Source organism: Notechis scutatus, chromosome 1 (genome assembly GCF_049901735.1).
Source record: "Notechis scutatus isolate UNSWTSFEM ecotype Mainland chromosome 1, rNotScu1.2, whole genome shotgun sequence".
Classification (NCBI taxonomy): Eukaryota; Metazoa; Chordata; class Lepidosauria; order Squamata; family Elapidae; genus Notechis; species Notechis scutatus.
Genome location: NC_142009.1, coordinates 106,657,469 through 106,674,135, shown reverse-complemented (window position 1 = coordinate 106,674,135; position 16,667 = coordinate 106,657,469).

Here is a 16,667-nt window from a genome sequence, read left to right as displayed (position 1 = left end):
TGAGAATGACAAGCTTGGGTGAAACTCAACATAACCCAAAACTAGACAAACTGGTTTCCAGTGTAATAAATAAGGCAGAATCTTGTACAATAGCAAACAAGTTGAACAACTAAAAAAGGAAAAAGTATGTAATATAAAGTATAATACAATACATTACGGTAGAGGATAAATCTTCAGATGATAAATCGGGAAGAATTCCCACTGGGAAGTCAAACAAAGTAATCTATGAAAATCTAGTTCTTAAATATATGTAAGATCCGGCAATTAAGTTTTCACATGGATTCTTTGCACATTCCAGGAAATAAGGCCATCTGGTTTATCATAACACAAACTCTTACTTAACTTGTATTTGATATCAGGATGCAAGTACAAAAACAAGGTGTTTATCACTTTGGTACCAATGTACATTTTGTTATTCAATGTCATTGTAGTTAGAAGGAGAAAAATCCTTCTCCCTAAAGCTTCCTTCTCAAATATTTTGACCCCCAAATGAAAAGAGAGGATTCATTGGAAAAGAACCTGATATTGGGAAAGATTAAAGGCAAAAGGAGAAGAGGAGTGCAGAGGATGGTTAGATAATGTTATTGATGCAATGGAAGGTGAGTTTGGGCAAACTCTGGGAGACAGTGGGAGGGCTGCTGGGCTTTGGTCATGAAGAATCAGACACAACTTAGCAAAAGGCCTCCTTAAAGGATCTGCTTTAAGCCATTGCTTCAACTAATGGAATTTTTTTATTTGAGTGAATAGGTTTTTAAAAAAATATGGACTTTTATTCCTCAGAATCAGACAGATTACATTACTTTCAAAATGCAAAATAAAACCTTATCTTAAAATACAACATTATTTAAATGGAGGCAAAAAATAAGCATGATAAATCTTGCAGTTTACTGTGAAATAAAAGAGTGTGGTAATTAATGGTAGAGAGTTACAACCTCTTTAAGAGAGTCAGGATCTGACTGCTACAGTAAAATGGATTATAGCACACAGCTGTTTTTCTGCCATTCTGTGATGCAAAGCTGAGATTCATAGTCAGAGGAGATCATTGGACAGGTAGTTCATTCTTTAGTATTTGTTTTAAAAGGGATTCTAGCATGCCAGAAGCAAAGTGCCATAGTCCTTTCCAAAAATGCTTCTGTGCCCTCACTCTCACTCCATAAAACAATCTTGAATATTCATACAAGATAAAAATAATGGCTGCAGCCTAATACTTTCTTTGAAACTGACTGCTCCCCACCCTCAAGTAAAAAGGGAAAGGTAAACTGACTTAAAAACTAAATACTTTTTTTTTAAAATAAGGAAAAGTTATAGGCCAGAGTGTGGTTTCCTGTAGCCGAGCAATTTCTGTTAATTGAACTATTTGCAGTTTTAAACCAATCAGTTTAGCATAGTATGTTAACTCAACCAATATAGCTTAGTGAAATGAATGAATCTTGTCAAATAGCATAGCAATATTTTCTAACTTTCTGTCTTAATGTTATTTCAAGAATCAGATTGCAATTGAAATTTCATTATTATATCATAATTCATACAATGTGCAAATAAGTTCTAAACAATTTAATTATTTTGGATAAAACTGAACTGTATTTGTTGCATTTTAGTACAAAAGGAAATGCCTGGATTAAGTAAGGGACTAATTAAAAAAAAAAAAATTCCATACAGAATTTTGCAGTAGTTGTCCCATGCTCTTGCAAACTTATCTTGACACCACTAGGTGTCAGTCGTGTTTCTATCATTTCTGTAACTTTTCTCATGATAAAAAGCACTACAAATTCAAAAATATTTAAGGAAAGCTTAATTTAATGAACAGTTGTTTGAAAATTCATTAACCAAAATGTTCCAAGAGGGCACTTATTTTTCCAGGTTTAAAAAATAAGACAGCAAATAGATGTTTCCACAGACTGACTACTACACTTGTTTAAAATAATAGCCCATAAAATCTCAAATGAAAATACCAAAGATATTGGTCCTCCCCTTCCCCTCATATTACTGAGAGTCACTGCTATACTATCTGGATTTTGGTGGCTGGCTTATTTTTAAAAATGTAATCACTGGCTAGAAAAGTTTACTACCTTAACCATGATTTGTTGAATAATCCAGTGATAAGCTTACATATTGCATTAAATGTCATACAAACATGGTGTATGATTGCAGTCGACTTCTTTGTTGGAGAAAGTTGCAATAATTCAAACAGCCATTATATTATTGACTAACAGTGCATAATGCAAATTCCATTACAAGTTCTTAAAATTTAAATGATGCATACATTAAAGCAAAACTAAATGGGAACTCTAAATTAGTCTGCTGCATTCCTCCTACCTGCTGCAAAATACAAAAACCAGAAAGGCTTTTTCCTCTTTCTGCTTTGCCACTATGGCAAGTAAAGCTGATTGGATTCTATGTTCCAACCATGGAAGTAATGGTGGAGGAAGCGATGAGATGTGCATTATAACATTATAGCACCAAGTCTGTTCTTTTTATAATTATAGCATCATATTGTGAACATGTATGTAAGGGGTGGGATTTGCATGTTTTATTAGAATTATATATAAACTGCTTAGAGTCTATTGATATGGGGTATAAATCTCATATATAAAGTTAACCATGCGTCCACTATGAACTGCAGTTAAGCTTAACATTACCATACTTATAAAAGGATCTAGTGATAGAAAACTCATAATATATCCTGAATCCTCAATGGTTATTGAAGTGCATCAGATTAATCTCATGTTAAAATTGTTGTGGCTTGTGGCTTAGTTAAATTGGGGGGAAAAAACCCATGAGAACATCTAGGGTTTATTTAAAATTACCTTTATTAGGGATTTAGGGTGTAATAGGATAAGTTGCCAGGATAAGTTTGTACCATGGCTTGGTACAATTGTACAAAGGCCTACTATTGCAGGAAAAAATGAATATTATTGCTCAGATGTTTCCTTTCCTATAAATAGGAGGCACATTTTAGTACATGTGGTATTTTAATACATATGACCAGAATTGAAACCTGCAAGTCCATACTGTTTTTAATATTTTTAACAAAAGATTCCTGCACGTATGACAGCATTTCCAATAAACCAGGTTTTCATCTGTAATTCAGCTACACATTTGTTTTTAAAAAATCCATTAAACATATTAAACTTATCCCAGAAGAAGAAATGAAGTTAATAACCTAATTATTTGGAATTATAGCATGGTTGAAAACTTACACAACTGCTCCAACCAGTTCTAGATATGTAATGGACAGGCATTGGTAGCACCATGCAGCCTACTCGATTGCAAATACTGTATTGCTAGTGTTTGCTCAGCTCAGCTCCCTGAAGTAATAAAACTACTGCTAAATAGAGCGTCTGCTTTCAGTAGCATACATGATGAGGTGAACGGACTGAAATATATCATTAGATAGATTTATTTTAATGACAGTAACACAATATTATACAGCATATACTTAATCTTGTTATATATACTATACATACATACTATATACATACTCAGAAGCATGAATTAAATTTATTTACTCTCTCAGGTAAGCATGGATAAAGCCCAGCAAAAAATAGTAATGTTTTATTAGTAATTTTATTTCTAGCATCTGTTGTTGTAGTTGCTGTTGCTCAAGTCATATGTTTAGAGTGGATTTGGCATTCTTGTCCACTTATCAAGTCCTTTCCAAGGACTAGGATAAGCAGATGTTATTGTTTAATAATATAGATACCACAGGATGTCTAACTAAAGGTGCTGTTGTGAACTAAAGAAATGTAATTAATAAAGATTCATTTGCATAGCAGGATCGTAATCCTGCACTTCCTATTGGCCCATATAATGGCAAGTTATGATTGGTTCATTCCGAGCAATCTGATTGGCTATTAGCGGGCCGAGTCCCATTGGACGAGGTTCAAACCCTATAATAACATCCATTGGTCATCCGGATAGCAGTTCACCCTATAAAAGGGCGGCTGCTAACCGGGGGGTTTTTGTCTCTGTTATCATGCTTTAAATAAAGAGCTGAAGTTCACAAGAAGCAGTTTTGTCTCCGTTTCTACGCCCATGCCTCATACATAACAGGTGCCTTTTGCAAATGACTGGTGGTGATATTGTCAGTGCTGATGATGTCCAAATGGTGCTACAGATATTTTTGGGATTGCACCCAAGGCACCTAATAATTACTGTTGGTACTAACTTTGCTTTCTGTTGTGACAGACCTGCTACTTCTATTTGCAGTTCTTTGTATTTTGAAATTTTCTCCAGTTCCTTATCTTCTGTTATTTCTTGCTTGCAGGCAAATGGTAAATCTTGCAGATATTCCAATGCACTATTGTTGCTGCATTGTCATAGTAATATTATTATTATTTCTTCCTTCACTGAATGACATGCAAACATGTAAAAGATAGTGCTTTGCTACTTTCCTTAAAATAACAATTGAGATATGTTTTGCTAAGTGTCAGGTGCCTAGGCAATTGGTTTTTTTGGATCCAGAGACAATAATAAGCACAGCAGTAAATAAATGGGTGTTAAACTTTATTATTAGCTCAAGCAAACAGATTTAAAAGCATAACATCAAAAAGCATACCTACCAAGCAAATATCTTACAAGCTTCCAGGAGCTCCTTAATAACAACAGCAAAGATGCCCCATGGGTAGTCAGTTTCCACAGTACCTAATGGTAGGTTCTGTATAGCTCTTCCCTAATAACAACCCCACAGTTTTTGTCAAAACTTCATGGCCTGCTGGACATATGACCTTAACATTGAAAGTCTGAGACTTTCACAGGAAAAGAAACTTCCTCCCCCTTCCCCTTTGTGTAGCAAGCGAGAATGGGGGGGGGGGGGGGAAGCAGGCTAGCTAAAAATAAGCTCTAAACTTCCACACTTTTCTTAATATGGAGAAATCAAAATAGGTCACTAAGCTCCTTGAAGTAATAATGGTTCCTCCACTTTGCCACTACAGGATAAAAAACAATTACTACCTACCTGCCTTTAATTGAGGACCTGTATACTGCACGAGTCAAAAAGAGGGCTGTGAAAATATTTACAGACCCCTCACATCTGTTTCAACTCCTTCCCTCAAAACGACGCTATAGAGCACTGCACACCAGAACAACTAGACACAAAAACAGTTTTTTTCTGAACGCCATCACTCTGCTAAAAAAATAATTCCCTCAACACTGTTCAACTATTTACAAAATCTGCACTACTATTACTGTTAATCTTCTTATCACTCCTTATCACCCATCCCCCCCACTTGTGACTGTATGACCGTAACTTTGTCGCTTGTATCCTTACGATTTATATTGACTGTTTCCTAGTATGATTTGATTGTTGATTGACTATCACTATCATTAAGTGTTGTACGTTATGATTCTTTATTCTTAACAAATGTACATTTTCTTTATGTATACTGAGAGTATTTACACCAAGACAAATTCCTTGTGTGTCCAATCACACTTGGCCAATAAAGTATTCTTTTCTGTTCTGTTCCGTTCCGTTCCATTCCATTCTATTCTATTCTATTCTAATGTAGTTGTAGGTTTAGTCTTTTAAAGATATACAAAAAGGTCAGAGAACATTTATTAATTTAAATATATTCCCATATTTTAAACCCAAGATTTGGGCTTCTTTGATCCAAAATTATCATCTCTCTCTGTTTTCCAGATTGTGAGTCAATAACAAGTAATAAACTAGCCGGATCTGATTTCTGCTGGAGTTAATTTTGTCATGGAGCCACTGGAAGCAACAAGAAAAGTTTGAAGTCATACATACTTCAGATGTGTCTCCACTGGAAGAATATCAGCTTCCACACTATGCTTATTGGAATCATAGATTGCTACTTTAGACTAAAATCACCAGCTGTGATTGTCTGCTGTGAATACTGGCCCAGTTCTCCTAGTTGTCTATTTTAAGCATTTAGAAGAAATAGAATATGTAGTACTGTGCAACCTCACCTTACAACAACTTCATAGATCTAACATAGATTTGTAGAGTGCATGATAATATGAAGGAGTAGTTGCTTTCACCCATCTAAGGGAACTGACAAAATAATTTGGTAAATCACTGGCTAATATTGTTATGTTAATCAGATACATGGATATGTTTATAATACTATTTCTCAATAAATAAAGTCAAATATTTGTCTTTTAACCAACTAACCATACTATTGGCAACCTGCTTTCTTGTATATGCATGAAAAAAAAACCTCTGAATTAGGGGTGGGGTGGGGCTAATTTAAATCCAAGTATTAAGTTTAGCCTAAGTCTCTCTTTTGTTATAACTTAAATAAATTAATGTTATGGATCACAGCAAATTAATAAATATGTGATACCACTGAAAAATCTAAAATATAGACTTAGCAATAGCTGTAGCAGCAATAGCTGCTGTAATTTGGGTAATATCTTTATTGCATCAATAGTTGTGTAACAACTCTTGGCCTAAGCTTGCTTCAGACACAATATAAACTGTTTTACTGCAATAGTAAAACCCAAAATTATTTTCTTTTACTTAGTCACACCCAATACCCTTTGGCCCCAAATAGTTGCTGTGTTAGTATGCTTCTACTCTTTCATGTACTTTCAAGCAAAAATAAAGTATTTAATTGAACTTGAGGCTGAACTTTCAAGTTGACTTGCTATATATTTCTTTTTTAAAAGTGCATTTCCTAATGGTAGATAATGAACAAATAATCAAATCAGCTGATGGTTTGCTATAATCACCTATCTTTATAGCACCTAGGGCAGGGGTCTTCAAACTTGACAGCTTTGAGACTTGTGGACTTCAACTCCCAGAATTCCTCCTCCAGTCATATTAGCTCGGGAATTCTGGGAGTTGAAGTCCACAAGTCTTAAAGTTGCCAAGTTTGAAGACCTTTGACCTAAGGTATAAAGGCAAAACAGTGCTTTACATACATGGCAGGTCAGACTGACTGCATTCCTTAGACTAAAAATGTCTTCTCCCAGGATTGCACAGTTATCTTGCAATCCAGGGCAAAGATACTACTGCTTTCTGGCTGAGGAATTCTGGGAGTTGAAGTCCACAAGTCTTAAAGTTGCCAAGGTTGGAGACCCCTGTTATAGAGTACTAGGAACCCCATAGCCCTTTTAGGTTTTAAACCTGACACAGTCCCCACAGCTGAGTTAAGTGGCCTCAGGTAGCCAACCCTGATTAACCTTTAAAACTCAGTAGTCCCTGATCTGTATTTAATACTTGGGGAGATTTCTTTCACCAAGAAATCCCAGTTCTTTAGGCTAGACTAGGAAGCCAAACAAACAAACAAAAGATCTGGAAGAAGGCAGAATGATTATTCTGTATAATTGCTATGAAAATAATATTCATGAAGTTCCTTGGTGTGAGATTCAGTTCAAAGGATTTTTTGAAAAAATAAATCTTTAACTATAGGTTTCAAAGAATACCCACTTATAAATCAGGATGAATCAATTTACCCAAGACAATTGGAGAGCAGCTCTCACACTTATATGTATAAGCATCCACAATGGTTTAAGTGCTTCTTGCTAAAAATACCAGCTTTTGATTTGATTTGTTCAACATAATTTCATATGTATCTTCCAAAAATGCAAAAGAAACAGCACTTTCAACTCCAAGATACAAAATATTCCTAACTGACTGAAATTAGGAAATATTTGTCAGGTGCAAACAGCCAGACCCACTAGCCACTTTATTATTTTATTATTTTATGCCTATTTCACAGGAATCTTTCCAGACTGGCAGCTTTTGTTTAGGAAATTTGACATATTAGGCTTAAAGGCATTCAGAGCAGGAGTGGTGAACGAATGTCAGACCTTATCCTCTTGTGTTTATGTAACAAGTCCAGACTAATTCCCTGCTTGAGCCCTTCTCCCAACTTGGACAGTTGTTCTCCAACAATATAGATGGTGCAGTGGTTAGAATGCAGTACTGCAGGCTAAGTCACTGTTCACTCCAGGAGTTCGATCCTGACCAGCTCATCTTTCCAGGGTCAGTAAAATGAGGACCCAGATTGGGGGCAATATGCTGACTCTAAATAACTTAGGGAGGGCTGTAAAGCACCGTGAAATGATATATAAGTGCTAATATTAGCATCTTCTAAACATTAATTTTCCATAAATACATTCCATCTTCAATATCTAGAGAAATCAGAGATCAGTTAAGAAGCATTTGCCCTGAAAACCTGGTATTCTCTTAATGGTTAATGCAGGTTAATGAAACCATTTGGATTTCAGAAATTTCTGGAGAATCTATCACACTAATCCAAAACTCACTGTGTGATTATCCTTGGCTACCATCTAAAAAGACTTGTCTTCCTGTTTGGTGTCCGGTCCCTATGTATTTTCCAGTTTATCATGAGCCTATGTTTATAAAGGAAGAAGAGCTGTTGATTGTTGCTAAAGCTAGGTAGTTGTAGCATAATTCATCAGAACAATTTTGCAGTGCTAACAATCTGCCATGATATATTTGTTCATTACTACTGTGGCTTCCTGCAGCACAGAAAGGAACTGAAAAGTAAGGATAAGCTAGACACGGTGCATTTCATCCTTCATTAAATTTCCGAAAAGAAACTCAAGTGCTAGTTCTGAATAGTCTTAATATATATCTTATGAACCTAAAATATCTACATTTAAACCTGGTGGAATTTAAATTCCACTGGGTGGGGAAACTTGCAAGAGAGGCTGGTAACCACATAAAACTCTTACCATCTCTATTTTACGTTACTAAATCCAATGTATTTATATGAAAACAAGGATCCCAGACATCAAAGTATGGTTAGTTGATGAGACATATTAATTTGTTCTTTTAACATCTACCTTTTATATAATATTAAAATATCAAACAGCTCTTGTTATTGAGGGATCTACTTAATATGTCATGAGCTAGTAATGTCTTTTGAAGACAGGACAGTCTCAGACTATAATCTTGTACTGATTTACCTGATAGGTTTGTACTGTCAGACTCTCTTCTGCTTAGGCAACATTAAAACAAACCTGTTTCTCAGCTAAATGAAAATAAAGGTGGAATTATTTTTTAATTCAGTGACAACAAACTCATGGTCCTATAGTCATTTTTGCAGTACTATCAGTAAACCTTTAAGTTCCACTGGTGAAATTTGACAGTCAAAATAACCAATTCACTGCAAAACGATGTTTTGCTTTGTGTTTACTGTTTGCAAAAATAAGGGATAAAATAAGTGTGTAAGATCTCTGGAAGGTTTAGCAATCATTTCTGGTCTTCAAACGCACTATAGGTAGTCCTCGACTGACAACTGCAATTGAGCCCAAGATTTAAGTTGCTAAGCGAGACATTAATTAAATGAGTTTTGCCCCATTTTATGACTTTTCTTGCTACAGTTGTTAAGTGAATGATAGCAATTGTTAAGCTAGTAACACAGTTGTTAAGTGAATCTGGCTTCCCCACTGACTTTGCTTGTCAGAAGGTTGCAAAAAGGGGATCACATGACCCTGGGACACTGTCATAAATATAAACCAGCTGCCAAGCACCTGAACTTTGATAACATGACCAAGGGAATGCTACAACAGTTATAACTGTGAAGAACGGTCATAAGTTGTTTTTTTTATACTGCTGTAACCTTGAACGGTCACTAAAGAAACTGTTGTAAGTCAAGGACTATCTGTACTGTGGCAAAAAAAAACAACACCAATATTTGTTCAGTGTCAATATCACTGCATTGTTGGACAATGCAGCCCTTGCAGCCCTTCAAGTTTCAACAAATATTTAAAAGTAAAGTATAGTTCTTGGCCATAAAAATTGGGATGCTTCTAATCTTTTAACAATCCAAGGACCAGCCTGCAGCATAGATTTGTATGTGCACCAGAGGTGGTTTTCAGCAGGTTCTGATCAGTTCTGGAGAACCGTTAGCGGAAATTTTGAGTAGCTTGGAAAACCAGTAGCGGAAATTTTGAGGAGTTCAGAATTCCACCTCTGACTAGCCCTGCCCCCACCTATTCTCTGCCTCCAGAGTCTCGGCTGATTGGCTGGGTCTTCTTTGGTTGCTTTGCACAGGAGAACGGAGCTGGAAAGCAGGTCAGTGGGGTGGGGAGGGAATGGGATTTTGCAGCATCCTTCCCCTGGAGTGGGGTGCAGTGGAGATTTTACAGTATCCTTCTGTTAGGAATCTGTCCACCAATTAGTTGGGTTGGCAATATATAAACCAACAATGTATGTTTGTAGCTTTAAGACAAAATCTGTATTGATTTATACTATATTCTTATGGATTGATTATATTGCAAATTACCATAAGAGGGAGCTAGAGATCATAGCTTGCGCTCTGACATTCTGTCTTTCTGACAGAAGCTTACTCTCAAACGTTTTCATTTTCAAACTGGCTGATCTACACTTAAATATTTTTCATGGTATTTTGGTTAAAATGTGAGAGTTGACGTATAAGTTTCCACACAATATGCAGTAAAGAAGAATTTTTTAAAAAAATATATACAAAAAAACCTTGGTGCAATTCTAAATAAAACCAAATTACCATGTATATCTGTAAATGAGCCAAGAACTTTAGCCAAATGCACCCAAAGAATTGGATTCGGCATATCTGTGTATGAGCTTATTTGCAAGTATATATGGTAATTCTTTTTAAAAGTATCTCTATCAGACATATATATGCTTGTGGATAAGCTCATCCATGCATACGTCAACTCTCACATTTTTAATCAAAATACCATGAAAAATATCTAAGTGTAGATCAGCCAGTTTGAAAATGAAAACGTTTGAGAGTAAGCTTATCCATGGATGATGCATTTACATGGTATTTTGATTAAAAATTCAAGGGTTGTTTCCTGAAATCACTACTCTAGTATCAGACTCTGCCAACTCTCTTGCAAAACCCACCAAATTCTTCCTTGCCCCAAATCTGATGGAACTCCTTTCTTTTCTTCTATTGGTTTTCAGAAGTCAGGTGACACTCTTTGGGCAAGTTGGTTTGTTTTTGAAAAGCTGGCTGTACCTATTATGCCACTTAGGAAATGTTCAACATATTGCTATATTTTGAATATATTTATATTTCAAATATTTTGAAATATATATTTATATATTTCAACATTATATATTTCAACATTTTGCTATACAGTATCTCCAGTGCCTTAAGAGTATAAACTATAAAAATGGTACAGAAATAAATTGAAAGTGCTTTATTAAAAGATATTGATACTCAATGTAAGAAAAGTAAGTAGCACAATGGTATTTCTAGTTACTTTGATGCTTGTTGATGTTAAATGGTGTTGTACTAAACAGGCTTATATAATAAGTGTTCATAAAATGTTCAAAGACATGCTCTTAGATGTATTTATGGCTTTAAGTATAAGGGGCAACTGCACCTCCTCCCATCACCTTTTCTATAAGTAAAAGGTGCAGAAAAGGAATGCTTGTACAAAACAGGAAGAGAATATTTCAGGGTGCAGGAAAAACATGAGAAGGCTAATCATAAGTTCTGAACTGTCAAAAATAGAATAGCAAGAGAATGGAATAAGGGAGGGGTGGATTATATTAATACTAAGGAGTGCAAAAAGAGGAATGTGTGATTAAAGAGGTATGTGCTTATCAGAAAGTATATGTTTCGTTATCATTTTCATTATTTCAAACAAACATCGTATATTAGAACTATGTATAATCCTTTAGGCACAACCTTGTTTGTGTTGGCTTAGAATAACACTGTGGTGCACCTGGCCTTTTCCCCTTCTTAAAACACATAATCCATATATTAGTCTATCACTCTATACAATATACATAGGAATTGAAAGTTGCATTTTCTTTTCTCCTCTGTTGTGCCTTCACTTAATTTGCCTGTTGCATTTTATTCTTTTTAAGTAATTTGCATGATCGTCCTTGCCTGGAAAGGAAAATTGTGTTAAATAGCTATCCATGTAATTTCTTCCTTATCTCATTTAAAATTATATCTATTTGGCTTTTTGTTATGTTCTTCTTTAAAACATTCATGTGTTTATATTTTAAAGGGTTGAAGCCCCCCCCCCCCCCATTGCTCTTCAATGTAAGCACAGCAGGGTATTGAAACTTTTCTACATAGAATATTGTCACTATTACTCACGTTCTCTGGACTGCTGTTTACTAAAAAATTAAGAATTTATAATCGTAGTAGAAGACTTTAGTGTTACACAAATGTGATTTTAATATAAATCTTTATGGCACCCAATCCATTTGAAAATGTATTAATATGGATATTTCATATCTATGTAGGATTGCCTCAGGATCTGCAGGTAGTAAGTTGCAGCTTTATTGATAAAAAATAAAATAAAAAATAAAAGCAACATAAAAGCTATTGAAGATTATTTATGATTTTATTAATTATGAAATTTATGCAAATTTTTTTTGCTACAAGTGGCTTGTGTAATCATATTTTCAAATGCATTCTTCATGCTATATCTGTACAATATTCATATAACCAAATTAGTGATTAATATAAGTTCACAGAATCTGCCTGTGCAAATATACCTGTTGTTGGGCAAAAATATTGGACATAACATTTTATAACTGTAAAATATCTATTAAATATTACTCATTAAAAATTATAGCAACTAAAGCTTATTAGAAATATTTCTAACTCTTCTGGTGAATATTCCTCTATTGTCATAATTCGTTACCATTCATTGGGAGGTTTTATTGAGCAATTATATCATTTTCTAGATCCATAATTATTTTAAAAGGTGTACCATATTCTTCATAATATGAATGGTGAATTTATAATACTTAATATATATTTAAATTTCTGCCACAGTTCTGGATTTTGCAATATTTGTCTGATAGTACCTTTTCCATCACCATCTAATTATTCTTTGTTTATAGAAATTTTCAATAATGTCAACAGTTTTCCAGACATCCAAATTAGCTGAGATAATTTTTCATCAACCTAGTTTTTTATTTAGTGACACCACCAATATAACTGAATTAAAATATTTGATTAATTGTCAGGGTTGTTTTTCATCATTTTGAAAAGACTTATTTATCTTTTAGAATTATGCAATATGAGATATAAACATTACATTCTGTGGTAGCACTGGAGGAAAACAATCTCCTTTGAGTTGAATTTTGGTAGCTTCCCTGGATACGTCTTGGCACTTTTCTAGGCAATAGTATGGAAGTTATTTTCTCACTGCTTTCTTTAGGAGTATTTAACTTGATTGCTCTGCCCTGGGCTAATTAGATTTTATTATATCATGTGATATAATAAAACCCTAACCCTATATAAAGAACTAGGTTGGAAGATACCCTGTGAACCTGAAGCCATCTGGATTGCAAACTGTTTTCTCCCTCGGGTTTCTTTTTTTTTTTTTTTTGTAAATTTTATTTGAGTTTTCACAAAAAAAAATACAAATAAAACATCTTTTTTGAAAGTAGCGTAATCCCGGGTTACATTTCTTCATACAGACACAAATTCAATTTCATGCTCATTTTTATATTCTATTCCATATCTTATTACTGTTTTACATTTTCTGCATAGCTTCTCCCCTCTTTTAATTTTCTCAATTTTATTTTAATTATCTTGTCTCAATTGAAACCATTATATTTATATTTTTTGTCTGTCCTGTTTCAATTATCTATTATCTTTTCTCATTAAACAAAGTTTCTCCTGTAGTTACTGATTGGAGTATGACACCTTTATATCTTTTAAGTTTATCCATTTAACTCTTATTTAGGCTTCAATATATACCCTAAAGTTATAACATTCAATATAATACATAACTTCCATTCGGATTCTGCTTGGTACATTCTTAAAATACACACTATATTCTTAAAAAAAGAAAAAAATATAAATATATGTAATTAAAACAACACATTCCATTCCAATTCAATTCTATCATTAATGTTAATATTCATTAAAATCTTAACTTTTTAAAAATTACTTTTAAAAAATTACTAAATTACTTTTTTATTTTATCCCTCATTTTAATGATACATTGTTTCCAATTTTCTAAAGTTATTTCTATTACTAATATAACAATACAATCTTGTGTACCTTTACAGAATCCCTTTTTCAGTTAAATTTTCACCCATTATCTCTAAATAGGTCCTGTTTCTCTATATCTTGTTCCGGTCCTTTGTAACTTCTTTTCCTTTCCTTCTTCCCTCTCTTCTTCTCTCTCCCCTTTTTATCCCCTTGTCTCTCTACCTCTATTTCTCTCTTCTGTATTCCCCTCTTCTGTTGCTTTCCAGTATTATACTTATTTTTTGAATTATTTTTCTTTTCTTTGGTTGTTTTTTTAAGTCTTAAATTCTCCATTCTCTTTCCCCCCTTTCCTTTTACTTCCCCACATAGAATTACTTGTTCATTAAAGATGGCTTCTTCTTTGTCCCAGTTTTCTTGTTTTGCAGACCTTTCTTGTTGTTTCTCATAGTTCCAAATCTCCATTTCTAAGAATTGAAAAACGAAGCCAAAAGAACCCCTCCCTTCTTGTGCATCTTCTTTATACTTTTTAAGTTCCATTTTCAATTTATCCAGAAGTAGTGCCATTGTATAATTTTTTAAACAACCACCCAGTTAATTTTAGTCATTCAAATGCAATAACCAAGAATCCAAAGATCACCAAGTAATCCAAATACACGCAAGCTGTTTCTTTTTGCTCTTTTTTTTTCACTTTCTCTTCCTGGGGTTCTACTGTTTATTTACAAAGCTTCAGTTAAAATGTATCTTTTAGAAGTCTTGTTGAAGTTTTACTGTAGATTCTTTTTAATTCCAGGCAGTCTCCTCCCTCTTTCCAGATCCTGCCCTTTTATTCTTTTTCTCTCCCTTCCTGCTTATGAAAAAAAAATTTAGTGTCCAGAAATCTTTATTATCCCTTTGACATTTTGTTTTATTTTCAGCTTAATTGCCTGTTGATGTCAAAGCGGATTTTTCCGATTTCTTATTTAAGTCTCTTAGTTATCAGTATAGGGAAAGGGAGAGAAGAAGAAAAAACCCAAACCTTTCCCTTTTCACTTTCCTTCGCTGCTTCTGGCTCTTCTTTGGGAGCGATGTTATTTTTTTGTAAGTTTAAATTCCAGGGTACCTTAGTTGTTGCTTTTGCAATTTAACCCGGTCAGCCAAAACTTTAACTTCTTATCTTCCTCCTGCGCATTCTTTTCCAGTAGAGTTCTTCTTTGAGGTGGCCATTTCTGACCACCGCTGCAACCGCCTTCAGAAAAGGGAGTAATGGCCAGCTGAGGAGGAGAGATGCGGCTCTCCTCAACCCTGCTGGCAGTCTCCCCTCTCTTCACCACCTCTACAGGGTGGCTTAGCCCCAAAACCAGCTGGCTCGGGGAGCTCCAGCAGCGAGCCCAGACCGAAACCGCACATGATCGCGGATTTCTGTCTGTCGCCGAAGGAACTCAAACCGGAAGCCCTCTCCCTCAGATTTCTTGAACAATTACTGTAGTGAGTTTGTGAGAATGAAAAGGACTGTGTGTGTGTATGCTTAAGTAAAGTTTTGTGCTATATTGTAATCAATAGTGCTAAGTATAAAAATATGTGCTGTGTGTCAGGGTGACACACAGGACTGATATCTCGTGACAAGTGTGTGTATTCCCCACATAAACTCCTAAGCACTGAACAAGCAAACATCTCCAGCGATCTCAAGATGTTGTCAAGTGTGCAGTGTTGCAAGGGGGAGACCTGGTAGCATGTGCCCCAATTGGTGGCATAAGTAATACTAATTGGCTGTGAAAAGTAACACTGAGATGTGTGAACCCAAGCACTGCAGTTTGTAAATCAGTTTATGCTTTCTTTCTCTGAGCCAAAATAGCCTGGCAAGGTGAATAACTATTAACTTTTCTTTTAAATTGAAAATAACGTACAACTTCTAAACCTCCCAACTATTAACATAAAGTTGTATAATAATACACCATTAAACAGATATCATGGTTGCAACCATATACTGCATTAGCATGTATTTCAGGTTATCAGAAATACAGGTGTATTGGAAGAAACAATAAATTATAGATTGAAAACACAAAAAGATAAACATAATTCTGCAAGGCAACGTTCTTTAAAACAGTAGTGGAGTTTATGCTGAGCCATCTTTTAACAATGGTATATTAAATGATTCTCTTGTGCAAAACCTCTGTCCATTGTTCTTCAGGCACTCTATCAGATCTAATTCCTTAAATCTATTTGTCAAAAAGGCTATGGTTTTCCCAATTGCAATGTATGGCTGTGAAAGTTGGACCATAAGAAAGGCTGAGGACCAAAGAATTGAGGCCTTTGAACTATGGTGCTAGAGAAGATTCCTGCAAGTCCCTTGGACTGCAAGGCGAACAAACAGGTCAGTCCTAGAGGAGATCAACCCTGACTGCTCTTTAGAAGGCCGGATCCTGAAGATGAAACTCAAATACTTTGGCCACCTAATGAGAAGGAAGGACTCACTGGAGAAGAGCCTAATGCTGGGAAAGATGGAGGGCAATAGAAGAAGGGGGTGACAGAGAATGAGGTGGCTGGATGGAGTCACTGAAACAGTAGGCATAAGCTTAAATGGATTCTGGAGGATGGTAGAGGACAGGAAGGCCTGGAGGAACGTTGTCCATAGGGTCGCGATGAGTCGGACACGACCGCAACTAAGAACAATAACATTAAATGATTCACAGTTCTTTGGGCTGATCAATAAACTATGCAAATCACATTGGCTAAGTCTGTAGAACATGCAAAGCTAAAACAAAGCACAATGTAGTGTAATGTCTGAATCCAGTG